This window comes from Urocitellus parryii, chromosome 1 (genome assembly GCF_045843805.1).
Source record: "Urocitellus parryii isolate mUroPar1 chromosome 1, mUroPar1.hap1, whole genome shotgun sequence".
Classification (NCBI taxonomy): domain Eukaryota; kingdom Metazoa; phylum Chordata; class Mammalia; order Rodentia; family Sciuridae; genus Urocitellus; species Urocitellus parryii.
The window spans coordinates 191,402,135-191,425,331 of NC_135531.1; the positions used below are offsets into that span (position 1 = coordinate 191,402,135).

At 43.4% G+C, this 23,197-nt stretch overlaps 1 pseudogene; it reads right to left on the bottom strand.

Moving 5' to 3' along the window:
- Positions 1 to 5,318: 5,318 nt before the first annotated feature.
- Positions 5,319 to 13,053, bottom strand: LOC144250858 (dual specificity protein phosphatase 7 pseudogene; annotated as a pseudogene).
- Positions 13,054 to 23,197: the final 10,144 nt, after the last annotated feature.

A 23,197-nucleotide genomic window follows, 5' to 3' on the forward strand; every position in this document is an offset into this window, starting at 1 on the left:
AGGACCTGAACGGTGGCCATGGCAGGCTGCTCTACTTCTCAGAGGCAAATTTATCTGTGGAGCTGCCCTCATTGACAGCAACTGGGTGGCCTCTGCAGCCCACTGCTTCCAAAGGTGCAATTTCCCTCTGTGGGGCCCCAGCCACTAGGAAGGGACTGCGGGAGGGAGGCACAAGGTGGGCAGGATAGAAGAACGAAGATGTCCATATTTCCATATCTAGGTTTTATTCTAGGATAGTTTGATGCCATCAGGTGTCCCTGTGCTATTGCCCTACCTTTGGCCCAATGTGCCCTGCCCTCTACTGGGAATGCCATCCCTGCTTGTCTGTGTGCTTCTTCCAGGCAGAAGTCTTGGACTTCATCTCACACCCTAAGGATGCCCTGCACTCCCCCCCACCCCTTTGCATTTTAGTAAACCCACCAAGATGATGCTACTTGGAAAATAATTTACTCTGGTTGTGATTATCAACAAATACTGGGGAACAGATTTTAGTTCCAAAATGACCACCTCTACTTTTTATTTTTCCATAAACACTAGGGATAAAAATCTCATCCCTCTCAGGGTGGACTTTGTAGTCTGTGTCCTGACTACCCCTAGACAGTGTCAGCAGATGTCATCAGGCCTTAGTTAACTCTTGTGCAAATGGTAGTGACTGTGTCCTTGTCCCTGGCCATATGTGTAGAACAGGCTCCAGGTGTTAGTCAGAATGCTAGTCCCAGGTCCCTGTTTCCCAGGGCAGGTGGATTGGGTTTATCTCGCATAGACAGATGTCTTGCCTCCTCTAGCCAGGGCTCTCCACAAGCTATCCAGGGCTCTCCACAAGCTATCCAGGGCACACTTACTGTGGAGTCTTGGGCCCAGGTCCTAGCAACCTGCATATTGCACTACATTCCTCTCTGGAGTTGTCCTGGGACCCTGTTTAACCTACACTAGGGGTTCCTGCTGCTCCTGTAGTGATATACCTAGGAAGAGGTGAGGGCACCACCATCCCCTAGACCAGTATAAGGGATAAGTAAATAGTTTCTGCCTTGAGAGAGTGAGGCAGATCATCAGGAGGCTGACTCACTCTGTGACCAGAGAGAAAAAAGGAGGACACCACAGTTCATCCCAGAAGTCAGAGCTGTAGGAGAGGCTGACTGTGAGATCCCAACTGGGTTCCATTATTATATTCAACACCTAGGAGTACCAAGCCCACATGGGAGATGTGGAGATGCAAGACCCACCTTGAAAGCGAGACACAATCCCAACTTCCACAGTAGACCCTAAGGACATGTCAGGGGGGACACCATGGTTCCATCCAGAGTGAAAGCATGGAACTGGAGGGTCTTTTGGAGAGAAGGATCCAGGCATGAAGAGTCTGGGTAGGGGCACCACACAAGTGTGTCATGTGGGCTGGAAGGTCACTAGGGTTTCAAAAACAGGAAGTTTCCATGTATTCCTCCTTTTCCTTCACTACGACTTGTCGAGTGCCGGTGCCCAGGTTAGGAGCCAGCCAGCTTGTAGAGAGGATGATGTGAGGATTGGAGGGAGGGGTCATGCTGGCCTGGGAAGTGGGGACTTTGAGAAGTCCGTTGGGCCATAAGAGGGTTTGATCAGGGATGAAAATGGGACAAATGTTTCTTCCAGCAATAAGATTCTCTGCTCCTTGAATTCTGTAGCATGCTAGAAAAGCTGTTAAAAGCCTTCAAAGGTCTGATGTCCTAAGGCTGTAATCAGAATCAAACTCACCTCAAGAGAAGGGCTATCACAGTATTAGGAAGTACTATGTGGGCATGGTACTCTGAAATGATGGGGTGAGGTCTGGTTGTCTGCCAGGTGGGTGGGTGGTTAGGCCAGGGTGCCTGTGCAGCACTCAGAGGATCTGCCCCCAACAGGTCCCAGAACCCAGCTGACTACCGGATCCTGCTAGGGTACAACCAACTGAGCAATCCCAGTAACGTAAGCATGCAGATGACAGTGTACAAGGTCATTGTCCACCCAGACTTCGACAAGCACCATTTTTTAGGGAGTGACATCACCTTGATGCAGCTGCACCAGCCTGTGAAGTTCAGCTCCCACATTCTGCCTGCCTGTCTCCCAGACAGCTCCACAAAGCCGGACTCTGCAACGACCTGCTGGATAAGTGGCTGGGGGATGATAACTGAAGAACGTGAGCACCCTGCGTCCACTGACAGGCTGGAGAGAGAGTTGGTTTCGCTTTGGTTAGCACTTCATGTTTGAATTCTTTCCCACAGAATTCCTGCCACCTCCCATGCAACTTCAGGAGGCAGAGCTCAAGCTTGTACCCAGTGACGTCTGTGACTCCTTTTACAGACCTCCCAACCCTGCTGACGCTGGCCCCAAACCTCCTGGCGTACACGAGGACGCACTGTGTGCTGGGGACTATATAAATGAAAGGTCCATCTGCCGAGTAAGTAAGACCAGCTTAGACTCTCCAGCTGAGCTTGGCCACCTCTTGACTGCTGTGCTGTGTCCCTCCATCTATGTCTTCTTTGTACCTAGAGCCCCTAGGCACCACTCTATCCCATCCGTTTTCTTTGTGTCTGTGAAAAAAGGTCAGAATATAGCATGGACAGAAGAGGAGATATAACTTGTATTGTTTGATGACATTTAGAGATGGATATATTCACATACTGGCACCCAAAGGGTCCTACTCTTGGTGTCTGTCACTAACTCCCCCAGAATGACCCCTTTCTGGCTTCAAGCACCATGGGTTTGCGTTTGGACTTCAGCTGAATACCACATGTAGAACCTCGGCTTTTGCCTGGTTTCATTTACTCAATACTATGTGTGTGACATTTATCCAACCGACTGTGGAAGTGCACAATTTTACTTTTCCATTTTTATGTTCAGAGAATGGACAGTTTTCATTCGGGGTCTTTGTGAATGTCATTGCTGTGAACATCCTAGTGTCTTGTGTGTGTGTGCTTTAAGTTCACATTTTGATTGGGGGTCGTGCTGGCAGTGGAACCGTTACGTCATGAGGTATGTATGCATTCGTTCTTCTCTTGTGGATATTCCAGCTTTCCAGGCTGGTTGTATCCCTTTACATTCCCACCAGCAGTAAATGAGGGTTCAGTTTGCTTCCTGTTGCTGCCATTGCTTTGGATCATACACTGTTTTCATTTTAACCATTGAGTGTGATCTTTTTTATTTTTTATTTTTTTTTTAGTTGTAGATGGACACAATGCCTTTATTTTATTCATTTATTTTTATGTGGTGCTGAGGATTGAACCTAGTGCCTCACCCATGCTTGGCAATTGCTGTAACCACTACAGCCCCTGTATGTGATTTTTAATCTGCATTTATCTGGTAACTAATGAAGATAAATATTTTTTAATATGTTTATTGCGAACTTTAAAAAATCTGTTATTGCCTTTTTTGGTGAAGTGTGTCCCTTCCAACTATGGGGGGGTCATCTGTTTTGTATTGATTCATAGAAGCTCTTTATATATTGTGGATATGAGTCCAACATTGGATGCATGAATTATGAATGTTTGCTCTGTGTAATCTTTCTGTTTAATGGTGGGGAAACTAAAGCCCAGAGAGGAAGTGGACAACACTTTAAGGATCCATGGTCATAGCTAAGTTTGGAGAGTCTCTGACCTCCTTGAGAGCTATGGCCCCCCAGGTATTGTCCTGCAGCCTCCCCTTCCTCTCTTGCACTTTCCCTCTTGCTCTTGCTATTTCCTGGCTGGCCCTGCAGCTCAGAAGTATTCTCACATGCTCACTTCCTGACCCCACAACCTCCTCCTGCTACTCAGTCCTCACTTCTCAGCAGGCCTCACCTCTGGCATTTTTGCATATGCTCTTTCTTGCTCTTTTGATTTGGATCCTCACTTCTGTCTGTCACAGGAGGCCCCTCCTTTCTCACCTGCACTCTTCACCCTCCTCTGGACACCAAGACCCAACCTCTTCTCAGTGGTCAGTGCTGTTCTTGCCTTGCATTTGAACCTGGATAAAGAGGGGATCCGACATGGAAAATCCTGTGTGCTGACCATTTCCCACCAGACACTGCCCCCCCTTCTTCCACAGCTATATCCTGACCAGTTCCAGAGCCCTGCTGCTGGTCTGGCCCCAGCAGCCCCAGAACATCCTTTCAGAATCTGCACACCTCCCTGCTGAGAATTTCCATGTCCTTGCCTGTCTCCAACCACACTCAGGCCTCACTGCTCCTCCAGTCTCCTCAGAGAAGCTCTCTGATGGTCCAGTTAGTGCAGACCTTCTGGGACTCTTCCTGTTGCCTGCGTGGTCCCCTTTCCACATGTTATATGTGCAGGTGTGGACAAGTGGACTTGTCCCAACAAGCACTGCTTGCATACAGACTCCCCAGGGGGTATTATTCAACAGACGGCTGGAGGGCAATATGTTTCTTTGAGCTTCTGTTTTTTTGAGATAAAGCCATCTCACCTGTGACACCAGGGATCTTCCCTTCTGGGGGCCTGGCATATTTATGGTAGCCAGCATTCTTCTGGAGACCCTGGAGCTTCCTGTGGTTCCAGCTGAGCCTAGCAGCACTTCTTTTCCCCCCTCAGCACATCCAACAGCTTGGCATTTTCTCAAGAAGCTCAGTCAAGGAATTCAAACTAGAGACCTTATCAAGTTAAAGACAAAGGCCTAGATGCCTTGCTGGACAGAGGATTTTACCAAAGTCCCTGGGCCAGGCCTCCAGGCCAGCCACCCAGCCACCCCATGGACCTCAAAGCCATCTCCTATGTGGATGAAAAGGTGGAGGGCACACTTGTGGCTCCTAGCATCCCCCAGTGCCTTCTCATAGGTCTGTGAGTGCCAGCTGTGGAATGGGTCTCTAGGGTCCTGGCCTGGAGATATTGATCCAGGAGGTTTCTCCTGTACCTGGATTTTTAAAAATTTCCCCATGGTTCTGATGAACACTATTCAGACAGTGGAGACCCCTTGTGTCCACCTTGTCCTCTCTGTCCTGGGCAATGCTTGTCCCTCTGTGTTGGTCCCACTACCCATGTCCTTTGTCTCTCTCCTCAGGGAGATTCTGGGGGTCCCTTTGTCTGCCCGCTGGAAGGTGTTTGGTACCTGTTTGGACTGACCAGCTGGAGCCACATATGTCAATCCCCTGTTGGTCCCAGTGTCTTCACCAATGTCAGCTACTTTGCCAGCTGGATTAAGAAGCACAAGAAGGAGAATCCTGCGCCCGATCCTGGAAAGGCTCCTCCTGATGAAAAAGCACCTGCTCTGTCCACTGATGTATCTAGTGAAACTGTCCTGAAGCCCAGGATGACTGTGCTGCTGTCTGCTCAGTTCCTCCTGCTGTGGCTGAGTTTGGTCAGTGCTCAGTGACAGGCTCACAGCACGTCCACGCCCAGCTTTCCTCCACAAGGCCCCTGGCTGAGCTCTGCACTGTCCTTCCATGCTTCCATCTCTGGGCTGTCCTGTCCATCTAAGGCCCAGGCCTGATGAAATAAAAACAACCCAAGGAACTTCTGGCTCCTGTTTCGAACCTGTCAGTGCCATACCTCAGGCCCTGCTGGGCTTCAACTGCTTAGTGGCAGAAGGCCTCACTCCTCCCTAGGAAGGGACAGGTGAGGGGACACCCAGGGGACTGGGCTGGCCATATGCGAGTTTTGTCACTGTCTTCAGGCCCCAGTCTTGCCCTCAAGGGTATGTGGTTTTCTAGAAGGAGCCACAGTGCAGGGGTTGGAACCTCAGTATGTGGGGGAAGTTCTCATGATCCTGGCGTTGGATGATTTGCCCCCATTGAGTATGAGCAAGTGTCTTCCAGGCCCCCAGGTCACAGAGGCTCTTCTGGAGAAGTTTCAAGTAAAGGGCAAAGGGCCCTGAGGTCTGTGTCTTGGGTCAGCAATCTTGGGAGCCCTGTTGCCCCTGTACCCACCACCTCCCCCTCCCCATATCTGCATCAGCCTGGGCCCCAGTGCCTCTGGGCTTGCTTCAGCTTGTGTGTTTGAGGCTTAGAAGGCCCAGGACTTGCTGGCCTAGCACTCAGCTGGCCCCTGGAGCACTGGCCACCCACAGTTCCCATTGCCACTTATCTTCCACCCAGGGTGGCTCATGCCGCCTGGCCTGGTGTTCACCCACACACAAACTTCAGCCTTGTCCTTCAGGCCTCCTCTAACAGTGCAGGCAGGCTCCCACACCTAGTGTTCTTTGCAGACCTACTGGATCACAGCTTTAGCCCCACTCCCCGCTACCTGGGATGCACCTCAGCACTCACTTCTATTAGCCAGGTGCAATCTATTTTTACAGATCTGGAACTCAATGCCTAGGATAGTTCAGTTACTTGTCTGAGGTCACGTAGGTAGTAACCTGAGGAGGATTTCACACCAAGATCTGAAAAAAGACCACAAGAGTTTGTTCTTCCCACTAGGGCAGGTCATCCCAGAGGCCACAGGCCCTGTCTGACTTTCCCTTGGAGGCCACATTTTAGAGGCATCAGCTGCCCTGCCCCCTGTGCAGTGTAGGAATCCCTCTGGTTGGTTGAAAGGGAGGTTCCCATATACTAAGATGGAGGTCAGCGTGGTGAGCCAGGGTCTAGGGGTTTCCCTTGCATAACCTTCACCAAACTCAACATTGGAGGCTTTCAGGCCTTCCTATATGCTGCTGGCCCTCTCTCTAAAATCAAGCCTGGATGAGCTGTGGAGGAGAGAAGAAAATGTGGACTGCAGAAACTCACCCAAATCAGAACTTAGAGATGGCTGTTGCTGTGCCGCGACCCCTCGCCAGCAAAGGAAACACAACACAGGATTCTTCCTTCAGCAGTTTATTCAGGCCTTTGTTTAGACATGTCTTTTAGCTTGTTTCTCTCTCGAACACTCCTCCCGTGTGCCCCAGCCTTAATAAAGCAGATAAAGCCCCAATGCACAACTGCCACGTGGACTTTTCTCATAGGGTGCCAAGTCACAGCGTGCCAACTCATTCTGATAAGGAGTTGTTTGTCACAGACTACAGGGGAAACCAACGCCATCTTGTAATGGCGGCCACAGTTCACAGAAACGGCTCACCACATTGCTGGGGTGAGAGTAGGGCAGTGGAGGATGGGCCTCAAGAAGGCTGTTCTCCTATTCCACTCTTACTTCCCACTATGATTTCTTCTAAGGTGTGTGTGTGTGTATGTGTGTGTGTGTGTGTGTGTGTGTGTGTGTGTTTGTTGTTAGGGATGGAACCCAAGGCCTCACATATGCTAAGCAATTGTCCTACCACTGACCTGCATGCTCAGTCTCTCTTCCAAGGTTTTAATTTAAAGCCTTGATTATTGAAGTTGCCCAGCAGATAACAGGGTACAGGAGAAGGGAAGGGTAGTGCCTTGGTGCCTGGGGCCCTCCCCTTCAGCTCCTCAGGACTTTAGCCTTTTAAAAGCCATGTTACCTCGGGCTGGGGATGTGGCTCAAGCGGTAGCGCGCTCGCCTGGCATGCGTGTGGCCCGGGTTCGATCCTCAGCACCACATACCAACAAAGATGTTGTGTCCGCCGAGAACTAAAAAATAAATATTAAAAATTCTCTCTCTCTCTCTCCCTCTCTCACTCTATCTTTAAAAAAATTCTCTCTCCCTCTCTCTCTCTAAAAAAAAAAATCTTTAAAAAAAAAAAAAAAAAAGCCATGTTACCAGACTGAGAAAAAGAGTAGCTGCCAACCAGGTGAACATGTACACATGTACCTCAATCACTACCCACCTCAGAAGTATGATTGCATGGGAAATATCACAGAAACTGTATTGTGCTGACAAAGACAACACATCTTTAATAAGCAGAATAAATATCCTTATGAATATAGAAAAACATTATTAGCAATAAGATCTAAGACAAAGAAAAAACACAAGAAGAAACAAGTCAAAATATTACATATGAAAAATGTCATTGAAATTAACAGTGTAATAAATTGGGAGAATACTAGGATTAATACAGATGAAAAAGGAATGTCATCATGACTTTATATGGATATTATAAGGTATGGCTTTGGAGCCAATACACTTAAGTTGTTATGTTTTCAGAGTACTTATTTGCAAATGAACCAATATTCAACTAGATGCAGTGATACACGCTTGTAATCCCAGCAACTTGGGAGGCTAAAAGAGGAGGATCACAAGTTGAGGACAGACTTGGCAATTTATGGACACCCTATCTCAAAAAAAAAAAAAAAAAAAACAAAAAACAAGAGCTGAAGATGTTGCTCAGTTGTAGAGTTTTCCTGGTTTCTATCTCCAGTATTGTGAAAAAGAATGAAAGAAAGAAAAAAAGAACTAATTATCCGGGTATGGTTGGGTATAAGGGCAGGAGAAAGCCCAAAACAGGAGTTTGGTATAAGCAACAGCAACAGTGATTTTTGCCACCCCTAGGGACAAGGGAGGGGGAAACAGTAGAGAGAAGGTGGCTTAAGAGTTGCAAAGATGCCAGACATCATCTGTAATCTTAGTGATTTGGGAGATTGAGGCAGGAGCCTTACAAGTTCAAGATCAGAGTCAGCTACTTAGCAAGGACCTGTTAGCGGAAGAAGATGAGGAGGAGGAATAAGAAAAGGAGGAAAGGAGAAGGAGATGTAGGGGGCTGGGAATGTAGAGATGTAGGGGGTTGGGAAGGTAGCTCAAGTGTAAAGAGCCCCTGGGATCCATTTTTAGTACTATTAATAAATAAATATCAATGAAAAGAAATTGAATGACTCAAGTCAAACGATTCAAATATAAATAACACAAAAACAAAGATAGTTCATGAATAATGTAAGTAATTATAACCTAAATTTTAGTTATCAGAGTAAAATACTTAGACATAAAAAAGTAGAAATAAAGTAATCAGAGATGAAATAATTTAAAATGCACATATAATAAAAAATAACTTTAAAGCTAAACAAATCAGAAAGTATACACCACTGAAAGGGAATAACTAGATTTTGGTGAGACAGCTCCCTCTGAGCTGTCATAATGTCCTCCTTCTGCTGATGGACAGACTCAATGCAGGATACAGTCACAGTAATGGTCAAGAGAGAGGTGACCCTACAAAAGTGGGGAGAAGGACAGAGCCAGGAAGTCTTCAGAAACAAACTATTGTGTGTCACAGGAGAGAAGTCCATGGAAAATTAGAAAAACTACATAAATCATATTTCCCTCTAGGAATTCAAGAAAATAAATCTCATGAAAAAAATTAGCCCAGTATGTGCTATGCATCTGTACTCCTACCGACTCAGGAAGCTGAGGTTACGAGGATCATAAGTTTGAGGCCAGCATGGGCAATAGTTGAGACCCTCTCTCAAAAGTAAAAAGTCAAAAGGGCTGGGGCTGAGATCAGTAGTAAAGTGTCCTTGGGTTCAATCCCTAGTAACCTAAAAGAGAAACAAATTTGGTGGTTTTAGATAATGAAATGATAAATGCCTTAGGAGATGGATATATTTTAATATATTTGAGACATAAGATATAATAATGGTCTGCATCATGCTTTGAATATTGTACTTGATGCTCTGCCACTGAGACTTATTTTGAATGTGTTTTATCTTCTCCTTCTCTCAAATTAGCAAGTGAATTTTGACACACACCCCCCCATCCCAATCAGGGCACAACTGGAATGTAGCTTTTGAATGATCTCTTTGAAAACGCTCTTTTTTATATACACAATGGAATATTACTCAGCAATACAAGAGAAAAAAATCATGGCATTTGCAGGTAAATGGTTGGAGTTGGAGAAGATATTGCTAAGTGAAGTTAGCCAATCCAAAAAAACCAAATGCGGAATGTTTTCTCTGATATAAGAGCTGATTAATAGTGGGGTAGGGAGAAGGAGCATGGGAGAAATAGACAAACTCTAGATAGGGCAGAGGGGTAGGAGGGGAAGGGAGGGGGCATGAGGTTAGAAGTGATGGTGGAGGGCTGGGGATGTGGCTCAAGTGGTAGCGCGCTCGCCTAGCATGCGTGTGGCCCGGGTTCTATCCTCAGCACCACATACAAACAAAGATGTTGTGTCCGCTGAAAACTGAAAAATAAATATTAAAATTTTCTCTCTCTCTCTTTAAAAAAAAAATGATGGTGGATTGAGATGGATATCATTATCCAAAGTACATGTATGGTGAACACAAATGGTGTACAACCAGAGATACAAAAAATTGTGCTCTACATATTTATTATAAATTGTAATGCATTCTGCTGTTATATATAAAAAACAATAAAAAACAAACAACAATAATAACAACAAAAAAACACTCTTTTCCCCCTAATGGGAAGAATCATAGCCACTGGACAGGATTCCCCTGTGTTTCTCCTTTGGTAGCAAAGCAATAAAACTTTTTTTTTTCCTTTTTCTTAAAACTGGGTCCTTTTATTGGATTGGCATAGGAACAAGGACTGAGTTTTTGTAAACAAATTGGCAACTTAGAAGGGACCTGAGAGGAGCCCTCACTCTGGCTTTCTTGTGCAGCACTGGCACTCCAAGAAATCCTACTTCCATGCTAATGATGCAAGATTAATTTGTTGAGATCCAACTGCTGAAAAGGTAGAAGCTGGGTGAATTTTCCTTGGGTTGAACTAGAGAATCTATTCCTGTGAGTAAAGGGAGGGACAGAGGAATTGTTCCAGCAACTGCCAAAGCTCTTTTACTATGGGGAACTATCTGCTACTCTCCCTTGGTCCACTTTGAAAAAAAGAAAACTGAATGAAGTAAGGTTTGTCACTTTAGCCATCTGGTAATCTCCCCCCTCCCACATGCACACAGAGACCCTTGCTTCTACACCTCTGGTTCTCCTTTGCAAGAATGTCTTGTCTTTCTGTGTAAGGACATCTGTAGTTCTACTGATGTAGAAGTCATAGTTAAGTGGGAATAGGGAATATAGGGGATGTTACTCTGATCTGGTCCATTTTAAAAGTTTCTGTCTGTCGGCCATAGTTTTGGGAATCCTCTATGGTTGTCTCTGTGTTTTTGTTTGTGTCTGTTGCTAGTCTTTATTTATTTATTTATTTTAAAACTACTTTAAAAAAAACTTTATTCCTTCATTAGCAATCTTGGAAAGAGAAATTCACATCAGAACTCAGAGCAAGGCAAATACCCCCAAATATTTGGCTATAGAAGTCATAGCAGAATTTAAACCAAGCCAGACCCACTTTAACTCTGGCCACAGCTATCTGCCTTTTAAATAGCATTTTGGATTATTATACAATCTTGCATTTGTAGTTGTTCTATCAAAGATAAAGTATATGGAAAATATTTATATGTGCATGTCTGTCTGTTTTAAATTCCCATCTCTCAGCTGTGGTTTCAGTGATCCTCTGATCCTCTCATCTTTTTTTTTTTTTTTTTTAAACTGTTACTGGTCCTTTAAGACATGGGGCATGCTGAATTGATCTTACTGGTAGTCTGTCTCCCTCTCCCTCCCCTGGTCCCCCTCTGTTTTAAACATATTTTTAGTTGTAGTTGGTACAATATCTTTATTTATTTATTTTGTGGTGCTGAGGATGGAACCCAGTACCTCAGATGCTCAAGGCAAGTGCTCTACTGTTGAGAGCCACAACCAGGTCAAGATGGCGCCTGGCATTTTGCCAGGAGTGGTTGAGAAGTAATGCCAGCAAGCCATTAAGATGATGATAATTAAGTTAAGCTGTGTATAATTATTAAGATAATGATTACTGTAACTGGATGATGCTAAATTGAAACAAGCTGTGTATTCAGTTGTATATATAAACCTCTGCTGTCCGACAATAAGTCAGCTCCTGCTACCTCGGGTGCCCGCTACTTTTGAGTTCTTGCAGAGTTTCCATGGAGTTCTAGAGAGTTCCTGTTGGTTCGGGCAATAAAGTAGTTCCTGTTTGAACCTACAAGTGGCTGTGACCTCCCGGTGATTTTGTGCCCAGCCAGACTGCACCACTGAGCTACAGCCCAGGCCCCTCTGAGAGTGGAGAGATCTTGGCTGAATAAGCCACCTATAGGTTTAAGCCTGTCAAAGAGAAAGATGGTTTATAACACAATCTGGCCTTTGAATTGTTTTTCTGGATTATTATACAATCTTGATGTTGAAGGTGGTCTTTCAGGGGTAAAGTATATGAAAGAGATTCTGTATGCACATTCATTTATGCAGTTGCATGATAAGGGAGCTGAACTGCCAGGAAGTCGAAGGTACCAAACGGCACTGCCTCTAGGTGTGTAAGGTAGCAAAAGCCAGAAGAAAGGGTTAAAAAAATTTAAATCTTTTAAGTCCAGTGCAGGCACTTCAAGTACTGTTTCTCAGCCTGGCCCCAGGCATTTCCAGATCATCTCACTGTGGTCAAGTACACAAGCTCTTTTTTTTTTTTTTTAAGAAAAAATATTTATTTGCAATATAAACAAAGCCCGGTTGCTGGTTCAGGATCTGAACGGGTAAGGCTGGCTGGCTGGCTGGCACAGGACTGCCATCCGATTCGGTGGCTCTGCTGGGCAGTTCTTGGTCTGACTCTCCATCGGAGCAGTCAGAGCTAATGCGCAGCCCCCCACCCCCCAGGCCCATCGCGAGGTGGGCGGCGACCCGCTGAGCGAGGACGAGCTGTCCACATTGGTCTCACCATGATCCGAGTACTGTCTGGAACTTGTTGAAACCACCTTGGAGGTAGTAGGCCTGGCAGCCGTCGTCGCATAGCTTCTGCAGGAGCAGTCCGAGCCCGGAGCCCCGAGCACCGGGCTCAGGGTTGCCACTCGGCTGTGGCCTCCTTGTAGAGCAGCACAGTGGCCGCTTTGCAACGCGTGGCAAAGCGCTCCTTGTCGTGGTTGGGGATGATGGAGCGAATGGGCAGGTTGCCCTTGCGCAGGCGGCGCAGCATGAGGCCCGGGATGGCCAGGTTGAGGGCCTTCTCAATGTGCGACGACTCAAGAGCTCTTGGGGTCGGCAATCCCGAAACAGAAGGGACTCGCCTCCGCTCGCCTCCAGCTCCTCCTGCAGCCACTCGGCGCTCCTGCAGGGCATGGCCCCGCTCCCGTCTCCGCGCCTGTCGCGGTGCCTGTGCTGGACCAAGACCCCGCACCCGGCTCCGACCCCTCCCGGGTGCCTCCAGACGCCGCCGCCTCCTCCCCCTAAGTCGATCTGTGCACCCGCGCTGGGGGGCCTTGGAGCTGGTTTTTCATGGGGAGCGCGGACAGCCCAGGACCGAGGCCTGGCAGCATTGCCTTGGGACGGCGCCCTGGTCGCGCGGGCCCCAGCCGCTTCTCTGGGCGCCTGCCTCCCGCCGAGCTGCGTGCCCGCCACCACGGCCTCCCGGCCTCAGTCCTACCGGCCCTCCCACCCGGTCCTCCGCGCGCGCCGCGCCTGACAGCCCCTTACACTAGCTCTTAACTGGAATAAAAAAAATCCCAGAAAAAAAAAATTTCCTGGGATATAGAAAAAGAGCAAAAGAAAAATGGGCCTCTACCCTACCTTCTAGCCCCTTCTGACCATGAGGGTAGAGGATTCTGTCCACAGAGGATGTGGAAGTAGGTTCCAGCATTGTCCTGTTCCTTGGGAACAGGAATAGACTCTCCTTTAAAGATCTTACTGGATCTGATTCATCACTGGAGCAGAACAACTCTTATTATAACAGTATATCATCAAACTAAAGGCCTAGGGAGTCTGGCAGAACAAATAACTGCACCCAGAAAATAAAAAGACAGACCAACCTTGTTTTGTAGGTAGCCTCTGTAAATTACAAAGATCTTCATGGAAGCCTAAAGAAAAGGATAAAAATGACCTTCCCCATTGCATATTGATATGTCCAGTGTAAGAAAATTGCCCCAAAGAAGACTCTGTGTACAACAGACAGTTAGGAACTCATATAAAGTAGATGGCATCATTGTAATGATAAGGTGGACTGGTCAGCCTCAAAAGTATCCTGTGTTCCAACCCCTTGAATGCCACCTGGGAAGGAAAAGATTAAGACACAGTTTTTGTGTATGCCAGATTGTATTATCCCTCTCCTGGGATAAAATTTGTTGTGTTAACTAAATGCACAGATAACATTCATAAGGATTATCTCAAAATATGAATTTAAAAAAAGGTCCCAAACTAGAAAAGATAAAAGAAAGTTGTAGGTATGGAAATATATTTTATACAGAAAATTAGAAGGTAAAAGAAATGTTTCTGGATGAAAAAGTATTTTGTCTGGTAAAGAAATATTCTTGGAGGTGAAAGACCTCTACAATGAAAACTACAGAATGCTAAGGAAAGAAATTAAAGAAGACCTTAGATGATGAAAATATCTCCCTTGTTCTTGGATAGGCAGAATTAATATTGTTAAAATGAACAAACTACCAAAAGCACTGTACAGATTTAATACAATTCTGATCAAAATCCCAATGACATTCCTCATATAAATAGAAAAAACAATCATGAAATTTATCTGGAAACATAAGAGAACCAGGATAGCCAAAGCAATCCATAGCAAGAAAAGTGAAGCAGGTAGCATTGTTATGGGGAGCTGCCTCAGAAAACACTCTAAGTCCTAATTCAAACAAAAGAGAGCTTTATTTACCTGGCCAGGGACTGTCTCCCTCCCATAGAGACCGATGCTCTGTGGGAGAACAGCAGTTTCCTGGCCTGTTCTTGAAAATTTAAGGATGAAAAAACACACAACTTGGGCGGGGGGGGGGGGGGGGGGGACTTTTCTCAGCATCAAGCAAGCAAGCAAGTTACAGGAGCTAAAAAAAAAAAAAAAAAGGCAGTTAGCTTAATTGCATCTCTAGTACAAACAAGTGTTAGACAACCATATCCTGAGTTTCAGCTGAGCTGGGGTGATAATCTATTTTAAAGTCAAGTAGACCTATAAATGTACTCAAACCCAGGATGTAGCTCACCATGACCACCACTATAACTTGAGCTGAATACATTTTGTGGGGTACAAAGTACAGAAAATCAATTTTTATAAGAAGACAGCTTTCATTTCAGTTTCTCAGAAATAGCTCCTATAATAGTTTTTATAGAAGGCAGCAAAATGGAGTCTTAGGCCTATCTATGAGAGTTCTTGCTTTATAATTGTCTTATCTCACTTATCAAAATCTTATATCTATAGTCTATATTTTTTACTAATCTACAACCTATAACTTACCCTCTTACTGATTTTGTTGATTAGTTTACACCACAACAGCATCACCATTCTAGACCTTAAACTATAATACAGAGCAATAGTAACAAAAATGGGATGGTATTGGCATCAAAATAGACTTGTACAGTGATACAGAATAGAGGACACAGAGACAAACCCCATAAATATAGTTATCTCATACTAGACAAAGGTGCCAGAAACATATATTGGAGAAAAGGTAGCCTCTTCAACAAATGTTGCAGGGAAAACTGGAAATCCATATGCAGCAAAATGATATTAAGCCCCTATCTCATGCATAAAACTCAACTCATAGTGGATCAAGGACCTAGGAATTAGACCAGAGACCCTGCTTTTAATAGAATAAAAAGTAGGTCCAAATCTTCATCATGTTGGATTAGGCCCCGACTTCCTTAACAAGATTCCTATAGCACAAGAAATAAAATCAAGAATCAAATGAGATGGATTCAAACTGAAAAGCTTCTTCTCAGCAAAAGAAACAATCAGTGAGATGAAGAGAGAGCCTACAGAATGCGAGCAAATTTTTACTGTATTACATCAGATAGAGCACTAATCTCTAGGATATATAAAGAACTCAAAAACATAATACCAAAACCCCCAAATAATCCAATCAATAAATGGGCCAAAGAACTGAACAAACACTTCCCAGAAGATGTTATACAATCAGTCAACAAAAATATGAAAAAAATGTTCAATATATCTAGCATTTAGAGGAATGCAAATCAAAACTACTATAAGATTTCATCTCACTCCAGTCAGAATGGCAGCTATTAAGAATACAAACAACAATAAGTGTTGTTGAGGATGTGGGGAAAAAAGCACACTCACACATTGCAGATGGAACTGCAAATTGGAGCAACAAATCTGGAAAGCAGTATGAAGATTCCTTAGAAAACTTGGAATGGAACCACCATTTGACCCAACTATCCCACTTCTGGGTTTCTACCCAAAGGACTTAAAAATAGCCTATAATAGTGATGCGTTAGGCATAAATGTCTGTAGCAGCACAATTTTCAATAGCTAAATTGTGGAACCAACCCACACACCCTTCAGTAAATGAGTGGATAGGGAAACTTTGGTATATATACACACAATGGGATATTATTCAGCATGCCAATCATTCCTAGACACACTCTCATTGACATATGCAGAAGCCTCTTAGTCATTGGTATCTCCTAATCCAGTCAAGTTGACAATTCAAATTAACCATCACAAGTGGGCAGTCTCCTCTTTTTATCCACAACACTGTCTCTTGCTCTGATAGGAGGAACTCAGAGTCACAATCTAAGTGATTGGCTAATTTTAAAATTGAGATAGACAAAGGGAAGGGCTAGAGTTAAAATGGCAGCAATTGGATCTCAAAATGGCTATGATTGGATCTGACAACCCAATTAAGGTTAAATACTATATTCTGAAAATTGACTGAAATTTCTATTTCTGTTTCTATCACAAGCCCCCCTTTTTCTTTTTATACATTTTATTCTTGTACCTTTTGGTATTGCCATCCATCCTATGCATGTTAACTTTTTGAGGTGGAAACTACCCATGGTAATGAATTCTCCCCTTTTAGAAGTTTAGATAGCTATCCCAGTGATCAGGAGCACTTGGTAAGATCCTTTTCAGCTCAGTTGAAACTTGTCTTCTTTCCAGGTTTTGATTAAAACCAAATCACCTGACTAGAAGTGATAAATTGTGAACTCCAGGAGTCTGAGCAGCAGCTTATAATAATCATTCATACCAGCAAAAAGCAAAACACAAAAAAACCCAAAAGAAACAACAAACAAAACACAAACATGTCCCAGATTTACTCAGAACAAACCTGTGATTCTTTTCTTTCTTTCTTTCTTTTTTTCCTGTGGTGCTGGGATTTGAACCCAAGGCCTTTGCATGCAAGGTAAGCACTTTACCAACTGACCTCTATCCCCAGACCCTGAACCTGTGATTTTTACAGAGCTTTTTGTGATATTTATCAGACACTCCTGTATTAAAAAATCCTTCTTTATGACCTCCCAATTTTACTTACTTCTGGGAGAACTAATGCAAATGTACATCTCAAGTAAAGGAATCATTGTCTTATCTTTAAAATATCCATGTATGGCTATGTTTTTGTTACATTCTCCTGCCAAGTGTTTAAAATCACATTGGCTAAAATTGGCCTTTTGCTTATCAATTTTTATAGTTAGCTGATATTTGTTAGGGATCACTCTTGGGAACTTGTGAGAAGCCTTTTGGCTTCTTTAGTTTTTCTTCCACTAGTTGTGCCATCTTCCAGGGTTGGTCATAGTCTTACTGACCACATGTGGCTTCCCTTGGAATTATCAGGACATCTTCCTCCCTCAAAGGCTTTCTTCTTTGTAGAACGTATACTTGTCAGCTCTCTGTTTTCTAGGGTCCTCATGATCCCCTAATTGGTAGGTCAGGTGACTCACTAGAGTTGCAGGACTCTTACAGGGGTCTTGTTGTTCCACGGATTCTGTCTGAGCTTAGAGGGAAAGGGCCAAGGCTACTTTTTCCTTGGTCCTTTTACTTTCTTGACTTTGCCCTCCAAGTTCTTGGTTTTAGACATCCAATGGGTCAGTTTCACCAGCCTTAAAGTAGGAGTACTGGGTTTTAACTTCAAGATCTATAATTTTAGAGTTGCCTCTTCTATTTAATTGGGGTCAGTATTAATACTGGAAGTCAGCTTTGTATTCTATTTGCTCTAAAGGCGATGGCTTTTTAATCTCCAATTAACTCAGGTCATTCTATCAGAATCAGCAGTTCTGCAAAACACTAACAGGCATAGTTACAAAGTCTTATAAGAAAAATATAAAATGAAATTAACAAGAACAAAAACATATTCAGTTTTATTTATTCAGTAATATCTTTACTCCAAGAAACAAAATTTTTATAATACCAAACCTTTAATTATGTATTATATTTCTTGTTTATTTTGAAATCACAGTAATCCTTACAACAAAATCCTATCTTTTGAACATAACATTAAATGTTCTTGATTCTGGCTTACTTTAGAGTCATCATAACACCGAGCAGGGCCCTTCTCTCAGGTGAGGCAGGGATATTGACAAATCTTGAGTAAAGTGCTTTATTTTTGAATCTGATTTTGCCTCCTTCTTTTATGACTAAAAAGGCATAATAAATTAGAAAGTAAAATAATTTTCACAAAGTGCTCATATGACTCTCTGAATTTATCTGAATATCAGTTAATATAATAAATATTCTATCTGGAACATGAATCAAACAGAAAGGCTAAGAGAGCTTTTAACTTAAACAAATCAGACTTTCCTAACTATCTTCCAAAATTATGGTTAAATCCTCATCCCATGTAAAGAGTAACACAAAATTCTGTTTATACTTTATTGATAAAAGTTTACCTTTCTCCAGTTATAGAACATTAAATGACATTAATAAATTCCCAGGTAAATTTGCTAATTTTACATAAGTCTAAAACATATTACCACTCCAGACAATTTTAGTTTGGAGAACACCAGCTTTGTAAAGTCTTCTCCTAAGTTTTCAGATATATACATATCTCTAGTCACATATATTTAGGTTGTTTGGCAAAACTGACTCAAGTCATGTTTTACAAATTTGTCCAGAAGAGAATGGATCCCCACTAATGCCTCTGTTTTATTTTATTTGTTCTTTTTTAGTTTTACATGACAGTGAAATCCATTTTGATAAAATATACAAGCATGGAATATATCTTATTAAGGAAATATATATATATATATATATATATATATATATATATATATATATATATATATATATATATTTTCTTCCTGGGGCAAGTTATTTGCCCTTTAAACAAAATCTTAGTTAAGATAACATTGATCATCTTTCTTGGATTTCCTTTGGACCAAACGGTCTTACTTTTAGTAGATCTCCACGATAGTAGGAGATTTTCTTTTCCTGTGAGGTGATAGACCGAACCTGATCTTTTCTTAAAATTGGGATTCATCTCGCCACAAAGCCATGAAAAGATAATTTCAGCTTTACTATAAATTACTGCAAATTCTGAACCTGCTTGGAATGCCTGCCTGTGCCTTGAACTCACCCATGCCTGGCTCTCTGACCAGATAGCAGCCCTCTCTGAACCTTTAGTGACACCTCATAAATATTGGCCTTCCCTGGCCAGACAAGGACCCTCTCTGAGGCTCTAATGGTCCTCGTAAATTCTGATGTTGGGTCCAGCAAAAAATGTAAACTACCATTAGTGTGATGCTTGTCAGAGTTCTGTTATCCGTAAGCCCTCTTTGTGTAACTTTTTGGGCTATAAAGCTGGGCTGCAGGAAAGCTGCTGTGGCTGTCATGTTCCTGCAGTTTTGGGAGGGAGAGGCAGCCTGGCCGGTCTAAGTAATAAGCTTGCTTTAATTTGATTTTAATTGGAGTCAGTGGTCTTTTCTTGCGTCCTGGTCTAATATGAGGCACTTGCAAATTAGGTTGTTGCATTTTGGGTGAGAATGCTATCTGTACATTTAGTTTACACAAAAAAATTTTATCCCAGGAGAGGGATTGGACAATCTGGCCTATACAAAAACTGTGTCTTAATCTTCTTTCTCCTAGGTTGCATTGAAGGGTTGGAGCACAGAATATTGTTTAGCTTGATATATTTCCCTTATCATTATCACAATATCATCAACTTTAAGGGAAATTTTCAGTGCCACTTGTACTCAGACTTTTTTTTTTTTTTTTTTTAACATGTTCAGGCACTTTGTCTAATGAAGGCCATATTGACCATACAGAGACTGTTAGGGATCTCTACAGAAATAAGCAGCAAAAAGCCACAGGCACCTCATACATAGGAACCCCAGAAGGCCCTTTTATTTTAGCTCTGTGGGCAATAGGAAAGGCTTAACCCACAGGAAGTGTCCCCTTGCCAAAAGGGGTATCCTGTTAGATCTTAAAAGAGGAGATCAGTTTGTCTTCAGGTTAAAGCTAACAGTACTGGAATCTATTGCTATGTCCTGTGTGTCTGGCAGCCTTTATCCACTAAGTAAGATAGGATAGTTAATGGTGAGGCCACCAGCATAATAGGTCCCAATTAAGTTTTTTTTGCAAATGTATAGCCCACCACATGAGGTAAAATATTCCATTTAACTAATTTCTCCCAGAGCAGTGGGAAAATGGAAATGTGGTGATAGATTTAAATGAAGATTACTAAAAAAATTCAGACTCAAGGACTAAAAAGGCATAGGCCAAACCAATACCTGTACAACATAGATTTCAACCATTAGCCCCAACACTTTAAAAATATGTATTCAGGCTCTCTCTCTTCCCCCTCTCCTCTCTCTTCCTCCTCTCCTCTCTCTCCTCCCCCTCTCCTCTCTCTCCTCCCCTTCCTCCTTTCTCTCTCTCTCTCCCCCTCTCTCCCTCTCTCTTCTCTTCTCTTCTTCTTCTTCTCTCTCTCTCTCTCTCTCTCTCTCTCTCTCTCTCTCTCTCTCTCTCTCTCCCTCTCTCTCTCCCCCCTCTTCCTCTCTCTCCACCCCCTTCTCTTCTGCGACTGGCCTCTACTCCTGCTAATAAAATCTCAGACAGGTAAAAGATTGTTTCAGCTTGTTGAGTTTACGGAGCTTTTCAGTCGTTCCTACAGATATGGGCTGAAGAAGCCATAGAGTGTTCTAGGCAGAGCTTAATGGGCAATTCTGGTGGGAGCTTAGAAGACCAGAATGCTGTTAGAAATGTGGCCAGTAAAGACTGTACTCATGAGTTTTCAGAGGGGAATGGGGACTCTATTGGGAATCGGAATCAGACTAGAGAATATTCATGTTACATTCCAGCAAAGAACTTGTCTACATTTTGCCCATGTCCTTACACTTTCTGTGAAGGTGAATTTAAAGGTAATGGACTAATAATTTGGTGGAAGAAATTTCAAAGAAGCACAGCATTCAGGCCTGGGTGGCCTGGGTGTTGCTGGCAGACTTTAGCTAGGTTTACTGTGAGAATTGGAAGCAGAGAGACTTGAAAAACTTTGTTGGTCAAAGAATCTAGATAAAATTGGGGCCAAGGAATTTACTGTAAAGATGGTCATCAATAAAGAGAAGTTAAGTACTTTGCTGAGACAAAGGAAAGATACCCTGGGGGCATCTCAGGAGTCAGCAAAACCACACCCATTGCAGGCTTAAGGGTGTAGAAGTGAAAACTTGTCTGAGAGACCTTGGACCTATGCTTGCATAGGGTTGTCTAGAAAGTTTCCCCAGGATTCATTTCACTGTGTTTGATTGTCCAGGCATTCAGAGGTCACTGCAGTAATGGTCTAAGGGGGCCAGGCTACAACTTGAGCTGACTTCAGACCTCAGCATCATTCACATGGTGCTAGTTCTGCATGGATGCAGGACGCTGGAATTAAGGGGTATGGGAAGTTTACACCGAAATTTCAGAGAAAGGCCTGGGAGGCCAGGGAAAGTGCAGCAGGTCAGAATCCCTGCAGGCAGCCCCTGAAAGATCAATGCACAAGGCTCTGAGAAGGAAGCCAAAGATGCACTGCAAACACTCTGGATTAAGAGATGTCAACAACATGGAACATCTGCTGGGGAAAGAGGCTGGTTGTGGACAGAGCCAGCTTAAGAGAAAGGCCATTTGGACTGCAACTGGCAAGGCCATAGGGGTGGAGCTGCACAAGCCCTTTGAAGATTATATTTTGCCCTTATGCACACTGAATACAGAACATGGAGCTACAGGACTTGTTTGCCTAGCTGGATTTTGGTCTTGTGTTGGGCCCATCACTTTTTTCTATGCCCCCATTTCTTCCTTTTGGAATGGGAATGCTTACTGTGTGCCAATATATATTAGATATATGCAACTTGCCTTTGATCTTTACAGGGGCTCACAATCAAAAGTTTGCCTTGAGCCTCAGATGAGAGTTTGGACTTGGACTTTTGGGCAAAACTGGAGCTGTTAAGACTATGGGGACTCTTGAAAATGGACCACATGCATTTTGCATTATGAAATGGACATGAGTTTTGGGAACCCAAAGGTGGAATGTTGTGGTTTGGATGAGCTATCCCCCAAACTCGTATGTTAATACAGGAGTTGAAATGATTAGATTTTAAGAACTGTCACATAATCCGTGGGTTAATTCATTTGATGGATTACTAATTTGAAAATACTTCTTTACTACGTAACTTCAGTTACTGGTTAGCCTAAGGCAGGTGTGGTGTGGCTAGAGGAGGTAGGTTACTAAGGATGTGGTTTGAGGATTATACATTTTTGTCCCTGGCTCCTCCCTCTTTCTCTCTGTTTCCTGGCCACCCTGGGCCTTGAGCTGAGGAATTTTCCTCCGCTATGCCCTTCTGCTGTGATGTTCTACCTTACCTTAAGCCCTGAGTAATGGAGCCTGCTGACCATGGTCTGAACCTCTTAAATCATAAGCCAAAATAAACTTTTCCTCCTCTAAAAAAATATGTATTCAATATAAACTCTGATCAATGCTTTTATCCAGAAGCCATAAGTTGCCAGAATAGCACACCCAAGAGGAATAAATCCTCTGTCAGGTTCCTCCTTGCACCATGAAGACACTATCTTTTTTTTATTCAAACAAATCTTACTTTTTTCTTTCTTTCTTTTTTCTCTGCCACCATCCATGGCTTTTGTTCATTGAACCTGTGAGAAAGGAATCAGCAAGGCCCTCAGTCCACATAGACAACAGCCACCAGCATAAGTGGTGAACTGAGTTCTATTGTCAAACTTCGGTTTTATTCCCATGGGCACAAAAGGGGCTGAAAAGCAGGGAAGAGGCCAAGTCCTCTTTGCCCATTTCTCCATACTGGGATTTTGTTTTCTCAGCTCAGGTACTGTGTCTCTGACCCACAGCAGGATAATTTGTAGCTGCCTGGGGCCAGGTTGGGAAACAGTGTTGGGACTGCCAGAATTGACAGGATTTAAATTTTTAAACCCTTTCTTCTCATGTCCTGCTATAGATATGTGTTAGAGGCAGTGTCTTTTTGTGCCCTGAACTTATTTTCAGACTGTTCAGAGTTTTTTTCATGAAATTGCATAAATGCTTGTACCTACAGAATTTCTTTAACTTACTTTACCTTTGACAGGCCAACTCCAACTGCAAGATTATGCAATAATTCAGAAAACTATTCAAAGATCAGATTTGTTACAGTAAAACATCCTGTTTTTGTTTGATAGGCATATTGGTGGCCCTTTCAGCCAAGATCTTTCCCAAG